Source organism: Silene latifolia, chromosome 2 (genome assembly GCF_048544455.1).
Source record: "Silene latifolia isolate original U9 population chromosome 2, ASM4854445v1, whole genome shotgun sequence".
In the NCBI taxonomy this organism is placed as follows: Eukaryota; Viridiplantae; Streptophyta; class Magnoliopsida; order Caryophyllales; family Caryophyllaceae; genus Silene; species Silene latifolia.
This window is the reverse complement of record NC_133527.1, coordinates 107,738,274-107,754,429: the sequence shown is the minus strand read 5'-3', so window position 1 is coordinate 107,754,429 and position 16,156 is coordinate 107,738,274.

Here is a 16,156-nt window from a genome sequence, read left to right as displayed (position 1 = left end):
ATCGCACCAGCTTCTTGAAACGAACCCATGCCTCATGAAAGTTTTCATCAGGACCCTGTTTAAAGCTTGTGATCTAAGCCCTAATTGCATTGGTCTTCGAGGCAGAGAAATATTTCTTATAGAATGCTAAGGCCAGCGAATTCCAATCAGTAATCTCATTGGCAGCTCGATCCAGATCTCGGTACCACTCCCTAGCAGCATCACGGAGTGAGAATATGAACATTGTCTCTTTGATCTGGTCTGGGTCACACTTGGTGGGGGTATGGAACAAGAATAGTCAATGAATATCTCCATATGCTTATTTGCATCTTCATTTGCAGCTCCCCCAAATTGGTTTCTCTCAACCAAGTTGATGTAGGACGGTTTTGCTTTGAATTTTCTCTCCGTCCTACTGGCAATGCAAATCCCTTATAGAGATTCTCAGCTTTCGGCTCGGAGTGACTGGTTATACTTGCCTCTTCAGCCATGTCTGGAGATGTGACGGTCTCAGCTGAAGAAGTAGAAATAGGAGACGAAGGTGGATCCTCCTCAAATAGCTCGTTCTCGTAGTAACTGGACAAAGTACTCAGCTCTTGCTCTGTCGGCAATACTCTAGATGATCGTCTCAACTCACGCAAAGTCCTTTCGATCTCAGGATCTAAAGGTCGTAATACACCATCCTGTGACCTGCGCATAAGAGGAAACTACAAGTAGAATATGAGAATAGTTTAAGGAACATATGTCCCTTAAACTAAGAAAAAGACTAAAATAAAAACAACTAAAAATTTAAACAATTGCCTCCCCGGCAACGGCGCCAAAATTTGATACCGTCGTAGAGTACCAAAGATAAATTTATAATCCAAACTACTACTATAGATAGCGGCAGTCAGGGTCGAACCACAAGGAGGCGATGCAATTATTAGTTGTCTAATTTTAGTCTAAAGTAACGGTTTTGAGGGGGGGTTGATTTGAATGAATCTATACTAAAGGTAATAAAATTAAAATTTAAACTAGAACAAATAAAAGAGTGATTAAAGAAATAAGATGAAAACAAATATTAAAAGGGTGCCAAGATGATCAGTTCACTATGTTTCGGCGGCAGTATCCTAGGTAAGTCTGAAATAATCACGTAAGACGGGAAAATAAGAAGTCATCTCGGTCCATTCTTAACAGGTAGCATCTTTCGATCTAGCTACGGGCCCCTAATATCACTAGTACTGACTCTCGTCCTGAAAAGTGATTTAAAAGTCTAAATTAACTTATCTCTCGATCTTATTAATTTAGTCGTCTTAATTAAGTAGTCTATTTCCCTCCCCTATCTTTCGATCTTATCGGGTCGGTCAATTCCTAAGCATTCAACTAGTCGCGTGCACTCGATTCATCAAACATAGCAATTAAATTAATTAAGCCGTAGGTATTCTCACGTGAGCCGGTCGATCGACCAGGGTAGGCGGTCGATCGACCATGGAGCGACTCAGGCCTACAAAATTTACGCCGCCTACACTACAGATTCCCTACATCTTAGCACGATTGATTTAGCTACTCATGGCAAAATTCATAACAGCAATAAAATTAACAAATAAAACAAAAGAATTCATAATCGAAATAACTAAATAATTAACTAACATGAATCAATAATTTGGCTTTTGGGAAACCTAAACTAGAAATTCTAACGATGAACGAACGAAAGCAACGAAACTGAATAATGGAACAGAAGAAATACCGTAAAAAGAATTGAACAGGAAAGACCAAAACCAAATTGCGGAAAGTAAACTTTATTGACGGATAATTAAACTAAACTAATTAAAAGTTCAACCTTTGTGTGATGAACCCTAATTAATTCAATGATAAAGACTTGATGCCTATTCTGAAAACATCAGGTTACGTTATATAGATAATCTACGAAACTTATTATTCCTAAAACCTAATTACATTGGGCTTCTAATTTCTCGTCCTTTTAATTTCCGTCAGATTAACGGTTTGGTCTATCGACCACTGGGACCGGTCGATCGACTGACATGCGTTGTACAGGAGCTTCTGATAGTCGTGTGCTGGTCGACCGACCAAAGGAACCAGTCTATCGACCACTTCAAGGTACTTGGCTCCAAAAGCTTCGTGAATTCGTCTTTCGAGCCTCGATACGCGCACTAAGTTTGCTTCCCGAGTAAAATACTTCATGTCAAATGCAATGCTAAGTACTCGGGAACGGATTTGGCTTGATTTCCGCTGGATTCTTCACATTTCTGCAATATTACACAAAAACACGAAAGTAGACGGAAAATGGGAAAATAGTAGCATAAACTACATAAATGAGCTCTGAAATGCGTGTAAAATAGGGTGTAAAACATCATATAAATGACACGCATCACACCTGATGAAACTTTCTATGAAGCGTGGTGCCGTTTCAAGAGGTTGGTGAGGTCTATTCCTCATCATGGTTTTGATCCGTGGTTCCTGTCCAATCAGTTCTACAATGGGCTACGATGATCACAGAGCCATACTTGATGCATCATCCAACGGAAGATTCCAAAAGAACACTGACGATGATAAGGGATGGGCTCTTATTGAAGAGATGGCGACCCACTGTGCTGAGTATCGAAACCCGAGGGATGGTATTAGAACAGTTCATGCAGTCGATAAGCAAGTTGTGGCTCAGCTGGAAGCCATGAATGCTAGATTTGATAAGTTGGTGTTTCATTCTGTTGGGGAGCCTCAGACAATCCATTTGCTTACTAAAGGGGAGACTGTCACATGTGAGAGGTGTGGGAGCAACGACGGTCACACTGCTGTTGGCTGTCTTACAGAGAAGGAACAGGTCCTTGCTTTTCAACAATACAGGCAAGGAGGGGGTTCCTATTATAATAACCAAGGGGCAGTCCATCCCAATTTGAGGTGGACAAGTCAAAATGTGCTCAATCCTACCCCTCCTCCGCAGCAGTAGCAGCCATATGTCCCTCCTCATAAGGCTCAACAAGGCTTTCAGAAGCCTTCTTCCTTTCCTACACCTAATCAAGGTGCATCATCTTCTGGTGAGGTAAGTGAGATAGGTGAGTTGAAGACGATGTTGCAGTCTTTGACAAAGCAGTGGCACCTAAGTGATCAACAAAAAGATGCATCTATCATGGCACTTGAAACTCAAGTTGCCCAGTTGGCCGCGAACCAGTCCACAAGGAAACCGGGATATTTACCATCACAAGCCGATAAGAATCCACATGAGACGGTGAATTTAATTAATTTGAGGAGCGGTTATTCATATGAAGGACCGAAATCAGACCCAGGGAAGGAAATTATTGCTGATGAACAGTGTTTTGTTGAAGAAAAAGAGCTGACGACAAAGAAAGTGCTCGATCGACTAATTTCTGGGGGTCGATCGAGTGAAAGTGCTGAAGAAAGGACTCGATCGAGTGGAATTTCTACTCGATCGAGTGAATAGGAAAAAGAAGAGCTCGATCGAGTAAATAAAACTGTTCGATCGAGTGAATTTGCTGAAGAATCTGCTCGATCGAATGATATTTTTGGTCGATCAAGTAGTGCTGATAAAGAACAACTCGATCGAGAGCCTGCTAGTGCTCGATCGAGTGAAATATCGCCTGAAAGACTTCGTTCGAGAGGAAAGAAGTCTCGTTCGAAGGATTATGAGCTTGATACGGCTGACACATTGGAAGAGAGGAACAAGGGACTCGAGATACCCATCACGGTGCCCTTCCCGAGGCATTTGCAGAGTACTAAGGCTAATCAACAATTCGGCAAATTTGCCGAGCTCCTGAAAAGCTTGCAAGTCACTGTGCCATTCGCCGAATTGCTGACGCAGGTACCCTCTTACCTTAAATTTATGAAAGAAATTTTATCGCGTAAGCGGCACATTAATGATCATGAGACGATAGCTTTGACTGAGGTAGGGACGGCCCTAGTTCAGAATAAGTTACCTCCTAAACAGTCAGACCCGGGTAGTTTTTTTATTCCGTGTCATATTGGTACCCACTTGATTAATAATGCGTTATGCGATCTTGGCGCTAGCGTGAGTGTCTTACTGCTGTCTCTGGCTAAGAGACTTGGTTTGACCAAGTTTAATTGCACAAATATGACTGTTCAGATGGCCGGCCGTAGCATATCACGGCTGTTAGGTGTCATAGAAGACATACCTGTTAACATTAGGAGGTTCTTTATTCCCGTTGACTTTGTTGTACTTGATATTCCCGAAAAATACCCATACCCCTATCATTTTAGGGAAACCATTTTTATTCACTGCCCGTGAGTGATAGACGTCGGGGGCAAGACATTGACTTTCCAGGTTGGGGACGAGGAATTGATATTCCATCAGTCTAAGTTCCGAAGGGCTCCCATGCAAGCCCAGCCTTGCAATGCCCTCTCTTCTACTGACCCTCCTATTGACACTCCGAATGAAAATTTGGAATATTGTGCTGCTATCGTGATCCCTCCGTCTCAGTTTGAGAACAAAAAGGAGGAAAGTTCGTCTGTTTTCCTTGCTGCAGGTATAGATAAAGATAATGCAGGAGCTGTCAATAAATATTGTGCAATTAATGTCAGTCAAAGGGAGAGCGATGATGTTAAAGCTGGTGAGAAAGGAGTAAGGACGAGAAAAGTTCGCGCGTATGTGGACGTTAACTATTCTCCTCCTAATGATTCAAGTTCAAGCTCATGGAAATTAAAGAGGAAGATCAATGTTGCTGAGGTGACGTCCTCCAGTCAGAAGCCCTCCGAGGGGCTGTTGAATTGCTTTGAGAAGTGAGCGGGGAAATGCCCCGTGTACCAATTTGTAAAAACAATTTTTAATTTCTTTTGGATTTGTTTATTGCTTTTATTTAGGACAATTATAATTTAGACATTTTTAGCATAAATTAGAAGACTATAGACCGTTATTATTCGTATTTCGAATTTTGGGATATTTTTGCGAGTGTTTTTATGCAGGTTTGGGGAATTATACGCAAATTCAAGAGCTTACACGAGGGAAAGAGCTCAATCGAGTACTTTTTGTACTCGATCGAGTGGATTCTGTTCGATCGAATGATCCCATATTACTCGATCGACAAAAGCTGAAAAGGGGAGTTCTCGATCGAGTAACTTTTTGCTCGATCGAGTAGATGAATACAAGAAGTCCTCGATCGAGCAGTTCTAAACCACTCGATCGAGTGAAATTGGAAATTAAACGCAGGGAGTTTCTTTAACTTCCTTCTTTTTCTTGTTAATTCATTTCTCCTTTCATTATTTCGTCCTTCTCCCTATTTGCGATCAAAAAAACCCCCAAATCCTCCATTTTTCTTGCCCATTTACCAAATCCACCACCTACATTTTATTCCTTGCTAATTAATCGTCCATTGCCCTCTACTTTCCCCTTGATTATTGTTGCTTTACACGGTCAATTGAGGATTTTAGGGTTCCGCGGTTTTTCGATCAAAAATCGCCATTGTTGCTTCTAATTGTCAATTAATTGCTCAATTTGTAGGTTCCTTAGCATCAAGTAAGTAATTCCTACACTTATTTGCATTTTAATTTCATTAATTTTGCCTTCCTTGAAGTGAATTAGGAACTAGGGTTTCGAAATTCATTTTGGGTCGAATTTTTCGACTTTTGTTTTGATTCAATGCTTAATTTGTCTTACTTGATGCTTAATTCCCATACCTCATTGATGATTTACATGTTTAATTCGACTTTTATGGGAAATTTGTGACTAGGGTTTATCTCAGTCGAAGTTTTCGACTGCCATTGGGTCTTTACTGCTGGTCATGATTAATTTGTCTCAATTGTTGCTTAATTGGCCGCCATTCTTGCCTGTTACCCTCACCCTATCACTGACCACCCGAATTATTCGAAAATTTTTGAGGAAAATTTGGGAATTTTGGGCTGTTGGTCGAATTTTTCGACTGTCTTTGGGAATTCTCTGTTGATTAACTGCTATTTTCAGTGCCGCTAATTCGTTAATTGCTTATCAAATTCCCCTGCCCATTTTTATTAGGATGGATTCTAGCTCTCTGCCTTTTACGAGCTCGACTTCAACTTCGTCCTTGTCTGAGACGGCAGTCCCTGTTGTCACCACCGCCTCCACTTTTGTTAGTACCTCAGCTCCTGTGTTCTTAGTTTCTGCTGCCGGTACTGTGTTTACTGCTGCTAGCCCTATTTCAGCTACCATCTCAGTCACAGCCACTACTACTGCTAGCACTGCTGCTAGCCTTTCTTCCTCAGTGGCAGTCTCTACTGCATCTACTGTTGCAGCTACAGCTTCTACCTTAGCCACAGTGAGCACCCCTGTGGCGGACTCACCTGCAGTCACAGCTGCCTTCAGAGCGGGCCTAGTTCCTCGTACCATCACTGGACGGTCTTCTACCTCAGGTTCTAGAGGCCGTGGTCGTGGTCGTGCTACAACTCCTGCTGGCCGTGTTACGATTCGAATGGACGACACACTCGACTCCCACCCTGAGTACCCGCGGGTAATATTTGTTAATGGTGTACATCGTACTAGATTCTATAACTTAGTTGACTATGACTTTCTCCCTACGCGCTTTCTTTGCCGTACGTCACTTGAGTGGCTCAGTTTCTATGAGCCTGTTTGTGAGCTTTTACGGGGCACGGGGATGGCTGGACTCATCACTATGAGTGGCAATTCTTTTTCGGAGCTGAGCCTTGAGTTCTTCAGTTCCTTTACCTTCTCCTCAGGGGCACACGACACTGTTCCCACTAGTCTTTCTGTGTCCTTCCGGTTGTATAACCGGACCTTTTCTATGACACTTGAGGAGTTTGGTACCCGACTCGGCCTTTCCTTTACGGGCGCCACTGTTGCCCCTAGGAAGGTCATTAGTCTGCTTTGGCGGGCTTTGGCACAGACTCCTTTTCACGAGCGAAAGCTCGCTCAGGTCGACCTTCCCCCCGCCCGTTACTTTCTTAGACTGATGGGGAGCACTATTTTTGGCCGAAAAGAGCCAAACAACATCAACAACAACGAGCTCTCCATCTTAGGCGGTTACCTGAACATCGACGGAAAGGCTCCCTTTACCCTCAACATCGCTTATTTGACCGCCAAGTACTTCCAGGCTCAGGGAGAGAAGCTCATGGGCACTATCGTCTGCGGTGGCATAGCCACCATTATTGCCCGTTCTCTCCTCCCCGTCTTGCCTCGTGACTTACCTTACATTGACGGTGATAGGTATCTGAGCCTAGCTGCCATGCACTCTCAGACTTGGCTGACCACAGACTACCGGGCATGGAAGATAGACGGTTCCTTGTCCGTGGACCTACCTTGCACCACTCTCCCCCGTCTAGCCTCTTTGCCTACTGTTGCACGGGGCGCCCGACGACCACCTCTACCCGAGTACCACCTCCAGGTCCGCCCACCTACTACCTTACCCGCCGCTAAGAAGCAGCGTAGACTTGAGACCGGAGAGGGATCCGCACCTTCCACGGGTGGCCAGACTTCCACGGCCACACCTACCCCGATCCCTACTCCTACTCCTACTCCTGCGCCTGCTGACCAGACACAGACACAACCGGTTCTACCAGCTAATTTTGTATCTCCACCACCCTTTGAGGCGTCCTCGGTCATGGACCAAGGGCGCCGTGACGGTTTCTTAGTTGAGATTGCAGATAGACAGGCTCGTATGGAGCGGGACCTAGCTTTGAATTTGTTCCCTCTATACGAGTATCACATGAGGCGACACCGTCCGATCCCAGAGGGTTGGCCACACCCTTCCTTTTACCGGTACCCAGCTGAGGGGTACCCGGAGCCTGCTAGCAAGGAGGAGGAGAAGGAGGACGAGGACCCCGCAGCGGCAGCGGAGAGAGCTCGAGCTGAGCAGATGAGGAGGAGAGAGCAGGAGGTGGACCCGGACTACACCATGACGGTGGAGGACGTGATGGAGGAGACTGACGAGTAGCTGCTGGTCTACTCACTTCCCCAGTTTTCTGGCTGATTTGGGAAAGTTCGTGTTTTGTATGTCTATTCTCGCTCTTTTATTTATTTTGTCTCCTTTTTATTTTATTGTTTTTCATTCTTTATTGGTTGTATATTCCCGTTCCCCTGTATATATCTGCTAGTGTATGATGGAGGACAACGAGGGCGTTGTCCGTTTTGGTTTGGGGAGGGTATTGCATCCTTTTGAGTCTACATTTGCATTTGTTTTGCATTCATGTTTCTATATTTCAGCTTGCATTTGTATTTATTTCATTCAAATTAAAAAACCAAAAAATTAGAAAAAATTCAAAAAAATATTCAAGTTTTATTTTGCATATAGGTTGAGTCGGAACGGTTGATTTCCGTGATGATATTGCACTATAACTTGTCATTTTACTTGAGCCTTGCACTTCTGTTGATGGTTATTAGCTTTGTCATATGCATAGTCTACGAGTTTTTGTTCAAATATAACTGACTGTTTAGACTTGACCTGATAAATTGGCAACCTACTTTACAATTTCTGAGATTTAGAGCCCATAACTGGTGACATTCATGACCAGTTCATTAGGAATTGAGAGTAGTACTCCTTGCATAGCATGTTCATCATTTTTGCACTTTTATGACATTCAATTTCTTGTCAAATGCACACATTCGGGTTTGTGGTCGGTGTCACATGCAGGGAGGTGCTTACAAATTTTTTCCTTTTCTTATATTTTTCAGCCATTTAGCTCCACTTAAACCAAAAATTGCCTTTTTGACCCATTAGCTACATCCCAAACTGAGCCTGCCTAGTCAAGCTAGTTTAGTATGTCTTTTGTGGTATGATTTTCCGTCTGCGGTTTGGCCCGTATCATTTTGATTGGAGTTGGTGTAAATAAAGGAAGGAGAAAAAGAAATAAAAAATTTGAGAATTGAAAAAGAAAAAAAAGACGTGAATAGAAAAAAAAAGAAAGAAAAAAAAGGATGAAAAGAATGTATGATTCACGTGAAATAGAAAAAAGAAGAAAAAAAAGGGTTGAAAAAAATATTTATCAGTTGATTCACTTAGACGGTATTAAAAAAAGGGAAGTTTGTGACCGTCTAATTCCTCTGTTCTTATTCCATATTTTTTGAGGAGATTGTGTATGTGATTAGTGAGTTGTGTGCCAAATGAAGGGCACTTGTACTTTATTTTTCAGTCAGTTGAGATTCGGACGGTCTTATATGGTCCTGTTAGGAACTAGCTTGGCGCTTTTACCTCCACATTACCATAACTTGTTTTGCCATTTCTCATCTGAACCTCACTATTCCCATATCATTTGTAAGCCCTCGGCTGTGACGGACATTATTGGTTGGAGTGTGTGCATTAGTACTTGAATTGCCTTTCATTTTTGTTGCATGCATGCTATGTAGGTCGCAGTTAGGTGAGTGACTATTTTTCTCTCTCTCTCTTTCACATTTATTATTCACCCTTTGCTTCATGAGAGAAGAGTGAACACGTGAGAGTCCGATTTTGTTGGTCTTGCAAGGTCGATAGGTTGGCTATATTTCTAAAAAACTTATAACTCGTTTGCGTATTGACTACATAGCTATAACCGTTAATTTTTGTTGCATTAAATTGGTTCAAGTAGACAAGTTAAGCTTGCTCTGAGTTTTCATTTCCGTTCCATTAGTTACATTTTAGTTTACTCGAGGACGAGTAAAGGTTCGGTTTGGGGAGATTTGATACGTGCATTTTGTATAGTCTTTTTAGCCTATTTCAGCACGTATTTCCATGTACTTTTGTACGGTTTATATAGTATTATGCCCCGAATTGGCTACTTTGGTTCGTTTTGTCCGTTTTGTAGAAATGAACGTGGAAGTAGTGGAATCGTACCATTTTCGTCCCTTTTTGCATTCATTTTGAGGAGACAGGATTGTTAAGAGTGAGATCTTGCATTGGGATGCGTGAAGGAACGGTCTACGGAGCAGTCGGTCACGAGTTTGAGCTGTTTTGAAGGAAGAACACTCGATCGAGCTGTTTTGTTACTCGATCGAGTGGTTTCTATGGCTGAGGTTGGTCGATCGAGTAGTATTGTACTCGATCCAATAGAGCTGGAATTAGGAGTTACTCGATCGAGTAACAGTTTTGGTCGATCGAGTAGATATCTTGGAGAAGTACTCGATCGAGTTGTTTCAGACTACTCGATCGAGTGGTTTTGACTTTCATGGGCTTTAATTAGTCCGTGAACGTGTTTTAGCTTATGGACTTAGTAATTTTTCTATTTAAGCGCACAATAACTAGGTCATTAGCATCTATTCTATTCAGTTTTTACCTATCATTTTGACATTACGTTGAACGCTTCTCTTTTCCTTTCACTGTAACTTTGCTTTCGGGGTTATTTAGCTCGGATTTTTTTGTTCTTTATGATGCGTGTCTAAAATATGATGTTTCACACTTTATTCTACACGCATTTCAGAGCTCAAATGTGCAATATATGCCATTATTTCCCTATTTTCCTCTACTTTCGTGTTTTTGTCTATTATTGCAGAAATATGAAGAATTGAGCGGGAATAAGCCGAATCCATCCCTAAGTACTTAGCATTGCATTTGACATGGAGTATTGACTCGAGGAATGAGCTTGGTGCGCGTTTCAAGGCCTAAAGATAGCAAAAGCAAGGGTGCGTACGAGTTTAACAAGCAAAGAAGTGCTTCTCGACATTGCAGCCTGCTTCATATGGCTATATCTTGAGTTCTAGACCTGATAATCGAGTGATTCCAATTGGAGGTGAAAGCTTTCCCTCTAAGCTTTCCAACGCCGCGTAGAACGCCTGATTTGACCAAGGAACGAAGAAATGGCAGCTGTTTTAAGATCGATGCGCGATGCAGAATTCGTCGAATGCAGTGCATGCGGCGTTGTTGGTCGATCGACTGGTCCAAGTGGTCGATCGACCACCCCACGGGTTCCAGTAGCTACTGTTCGCTGCTACTTAGTCGATCGACTGATGCTTATGGTCGATCGACTGAACAACGGATCTGATGCGCAAATTAAAGACGAGATTAGAAGCCCAATTGTGATTAGGTTTTCGAGTAGGGTTTTACGTGACTCTCTTATTTAAACGTAACCCCTGCCTACCTTTTAATCATCATTCATTAGCTTAGAATATACAGTTCCTATTATACATTCATTATTCGTAGTTTAGAATAAAGCTCGCATCTTATTTACTTTCGGATTCATCTTGTTCCCTTGCCTCGGTAATTCTACTCCTTAATTCCAGTATTGTTTTTATTCGTTTCAGTAGTATTAATTCTTGCTAGATAGAATCCCAAAGCCAATTTAACGTTTCATGTTTATTGTTTGTTTAGTTATTCTAATTATGAAATCGTTTGCTTATTTCGTCAATTCTACTGTTGTTGTTATCACCGTTATGCCTAGCTAAATCAATCCCGCTAAGATGTAGGGGATCTATGGCGTAGATGGCATTAGAATAGGTAACCCCGCATTAGGGCTTGGTCGATCGACTGGCTTAACTAGTCACTGGGGTAGCTGGTCGATCGACTGACCTCGTGTTTGATTAGCATTGTTTGATTCGTTAAGTGCAATATTTAGCAATGAGACCGAGAGGAGACTTGTTAGATGCTTAGTTTTGACCGACCCATAGATCGAGAGATAGGGAAGGGCATTAATTAACGAATTAAGACGACTAAATTGCTGAGATCGAGAGATAATGTAATTTAGGCTTTAAGAATCACTTTTCAGGGCGAGAGCTAGTATTAGTGAGACTTAGGGACTGGTAGCATAGGCCGAAAGGAGCTACTAGTTAACTTGGACCGAAAGGACTTGTTTTACCCATCCTACACGACTGTATTTCGGACTTACCTAGGATTATGTGCCATCGCAGCTATAGTGAACCGACCGTCTTAGAATTTCTTTCATCGTTGTTTACATCCTTATTTACTTTTATTTATTTATTTATTTTATGTTGTTAGTTCTAGAATCAACTCAAACCAAAACCCCCACAATCGTTATTCGATAGATGAAATAAAAGCAACTATAACTCCCCCGCCTCTCTGTGGTTCGACCCTGTTACCACTAGCCTAGGTTAGTTTTAATAGGAAATTATAAATATTATTTTTGGTACTCACAACGACGGGTATCAAATTTTGGCGCCGTTGCCGGGGAGGCAGCGCTAGTTTTAGTTATTTTTATTTTAGTCTGTTTTTCGCCTCAAGGGAAGACTGAGTACCTTGAGGCAGTTCTTACCTTCTTCTTTAGTGTTGTTTATCTGCAAAGCACTTCGAAAGATCCACACATGTTCCATTCTCGGGAGCAAGCAGGATCCATTTTGTGGGAGATGCGGCGGAGCGGGACACACATCTGATGCATGCGGGCACCCTAAGGAGAAGATGTTTGCTTTTCATCAACTTCAGCTCGACAATTCGTATAATTACGCTCCTACTTCACCGCATCAACCATATGAGCCTCCAAATGAAGCCCCACCACCATCCATCCGTCTCGTCACAAAGAAGAGTTGAAAAACGAAGTTGCGAGTTGACGAGTCTAGTGTTGCTTATGGTGGAGGTGAGGAAAAGCAATGCGGCGAATCGGTCTTAATCGCGAAGTGATATCTCATATTGCAACATTGGATCAAAATGCAGTGAGATACCAAGTCGTTTCACTCTACGAATCAGCGTATTGAGACCGTACATGCAATGACGCCGAGGAGCGGGTCTGCTCTCGATGAACCCGAGAAAGTCTTTGAAAAAGGGAAGAAGAAAAAGGGCGAGAAAAAAAAGACGATCGCCAGTAATCACGGTCGATCGACCGACATACCCGATCGATCGACGATCCGCAACATACTGGCAGACTCATCGTTCTCGTAGAAGTCGGTCGATCGACCATGCATGTCGATCGATCGACCGACGACGCTATTCTTGTAGGTGAGTCTTTTCGTCCTCCAATGCCGGACAACTTGAGGGATCACTTATTTCGGGGCAGCAACTCCGAATTCATTGAGGCAAGACCCGAGCATCTTGATGGGTCGATCTCGGTTCCCAAGTATGACCCGATGTCGATTAATGGGTCATATCCGAGACGGTCGAGGAAGGTTCGAGCTTCAACAAAGAGAAGGTGGTGGATTTTCAGCCTAAATCCACCGATGCCGGTATGAGAGACCTAGAGGAGAGGGCTAAGCTACTTCGACATGCCCCATATCCCGAGAGGCTAGTACCAACGAAGGATGAGGTATATTTTGAAAAATTTAAAAATGTCATTCATGATCTTAATGTGCAAGTACCTTTTCTTGAGTTGGTAAATCAAGTTCCCGCTTACATGAAATTCATGAAGCAACTTTTAAATAAAAAGCGGAAACTTGATAGGGTCGAGTCTGTTAATTTAATTGAAGAATCTAGCTCTTATTTGACTCACACTGCTCCACACAAGTTAGTGACCGGGTAGCTTTTCTGTCCCTTGTAATATTGGTACCTTCTCAATTGAGAAGGCATTATGTGATTTAGGGGCTAGTATTAGTGTCATGCCTTTAAGTCTTGCTAGAAAATTGAAATTAACTAGGTTTTGCGATTTACTAGCATGACGGTACGGATGGTCGATCGTTCTGCGGTCCCGACTATAGGAGTCTTAGAAGACATTCTGTGCAAATAGAAAAGTTTTTCTTCCTGTTGACTTCGTTGTCTTTGGATATACCCGAGGATGCTCATATTCCTATCATTTTGGGTAGACCCTTTTCGCACACCTTCGGTGCGATTATTGATGTTGGCTCGGGGACACCGACCTTTAAAGTAGGGAAGCGATCCATTAGTTTTGCCCGGACTTATAGGAAGAAAGATGCTATGTGTCCTGTGACTTGTAATGCGATTTCTACTCGTAAGTCTTATGTTGTCATTATCGACCCTCCTACTCCCTTGCCCTGTACCTATTCTGTTATGACACCTCCGCCCCATATTGGGAGCAAATTGGAGGAAGATTCTTCTGTTTTGAGTATTGCAGAAATGGTTTTGGGAAGGAGGAACCGCTAATCGCTCGGTGTGAAGGAGCCCATTGTTCAAAAGAGGCGGTCTAGGATGTCTTAGTTATGCAAGGCGACGAGGAGCCAGGATGAGGAGCCCAAGAAGAAGGAGTCAGTCAAAATTTCGGAGTCAGATCTCAAGTGTGAGAAGCTAGATGATGGCCATGCTTGGGAAGATGCTAGAGATGACCCATTGAGCATCCCAGTCGGAGTAGAATGGAGTCCAGCTTCTGAGATGAGCACTGTGGAAGCTACTTCATGTAGACAGAAGCCTTGGTCGGAGATTTTCCGCAGTTTCCGTTGATCTATGCGTTTCTTAGACCTTTTTAAAGACTCTTTACTGCTTTTAGACTTTTTATTGCTTTTGTGTGCGCGAAACTTCGCATTTTAATTCCCTTGCTTAGGATTTTTATAGACTTTAGACTTTTACTTTGGGTTTGCGCAATTTTGGGCGCGTTATTATGTGTTTTTACAGGTTTATAGACCATATTAGCTCAAGTTATTGAGCTAATTCGAAGAAATCAGAAAGTTACAAAGACGGGTTTTTGATCGATCGATCGCGTATGGTCGATCGACTGAGCTGCGATATCCAGGAGCTTCTGTTCCTGTTCACTCTGGTCGATCGACTGAGTGATGTGGTCGATCGACCGCCCAGAGCTGATGTACCTGTTTTCGATCATTCCCCTGTTGTGTTTGGTCGATTTGCGGAGTCAAGGGAGTATTCCCTTCACTTTATTCTCCGCTTAATTTCTTATTTCTTCTGTTTTTATTATTTTTGCACATAATTGCCGCTTCATTATTGTTTTCTCGGTTTTATGCGCGGTATCTTTTGTTTGTCTTTTTAGGTACCTATGGTAGCACTGCTGGCTACTGAAACCTCCTAGCTCACGCTGGTTTGGGAGGTTTCCTTTTTCTTCGCGCTTAAAGTCTTGTGAGTTCGATTTCTTCTTCATGTCTTGTTTATTTATTTCCCGCAAAATCCCATTTCCTTTTTATTTCATTACATGATTTTGCACAATGGGGACATTGTGCGATTTGGTTTGGGGAAGGGTTTTGCGTTGCATTTCATTTGCTTGCATTCACGTTTGCATTTCATTGTTTCTTTCATTTCTTATATATATACAAAAATCCAAAAAAATTTTGAAAAATTTCAAAAATTCAAACAAAAATGCACGTTTATTTTAGCATATAGGTCGAGTCGGAACGGTAGTATTTCTATGATGATTTTGCATTTGCACTGTTTCTTTGAGCCTTGCTAGATTAACATGTTATTAGTAGAATCATATATGCATAGTCTACGAGTTTTCGTTAAATTTCTTGCTGAACTTGATAACTTGACTTAGATTTTTGGCAAACTACATCATTTTCTGAGGTTTAGAGCCTTATAACTGGTGACATTCATGACCAGTTTATCTATGATTGTGATTAGTACTCCTTATGAGACATGTTACATAAATGTGCATAAATATGAACTTAATCTGCTTAATACCTGTATGCATTCGGTTTGTGGTTTGTTGACACATGTGGTAGAGGTTTCCCTTTTCTTATTTTGCCCATGAACCCCTCATAGCCAAATTTAGCCTCTTTTGTCCCATAAACTACAGTCTAAAATTAGCCTACCTTATCCGAGCTAGTACTTGTATTTTTGGGAATATTTTATTGCGATTTGGTTATAAGCTCATTTTGAGATGATGTTGGGAAGATGAAGGAAAAAGGAAAGAAAGAAAAAAATAGAATTGAAAAGAAAAAAAAAAGGAGAAGAAAAATGATTCAAAAAAAGAAAGAAAAGAAAAAAGAGACGAGTACTGTAGAAGCTGGTCGATCGACCGCTCCCTATGGTCGATCGACTGCATCCCGAAAAAGAAAAGAAAAAATCGAAAAAATCACATGTTTCAATTATTACGATTTGGTGATTTTCACTCCCATGTTCTCATTTATATTCTTTGGGGAGTTAACTTTTATGGAGGTTGTGAGCTTTGTGCCTTGAATTGGCACCGTCTTGTATCATTTACATTGAGTTTGAAGTTGGGATTCGCTTATAGTTTGGATTGAAGTTACTAGCTTGGCTTATTACTCCTCATATCCAAATTCTTTTTTGCCTCTTCTTACCCATTACCTCACATATCCATATTTACCTCGGCATGTGTCATGGTCATTAGTTTGGTTGGAATGCATATGTACGGTTGTAGAGATTATTTTTATATTAGATTGCAGGCATGTTCTTATGGGTCGTAGTTAGGTGAGAGTCACTACAAAATTACTTCTTTCTATCTTTTACATATACTCACC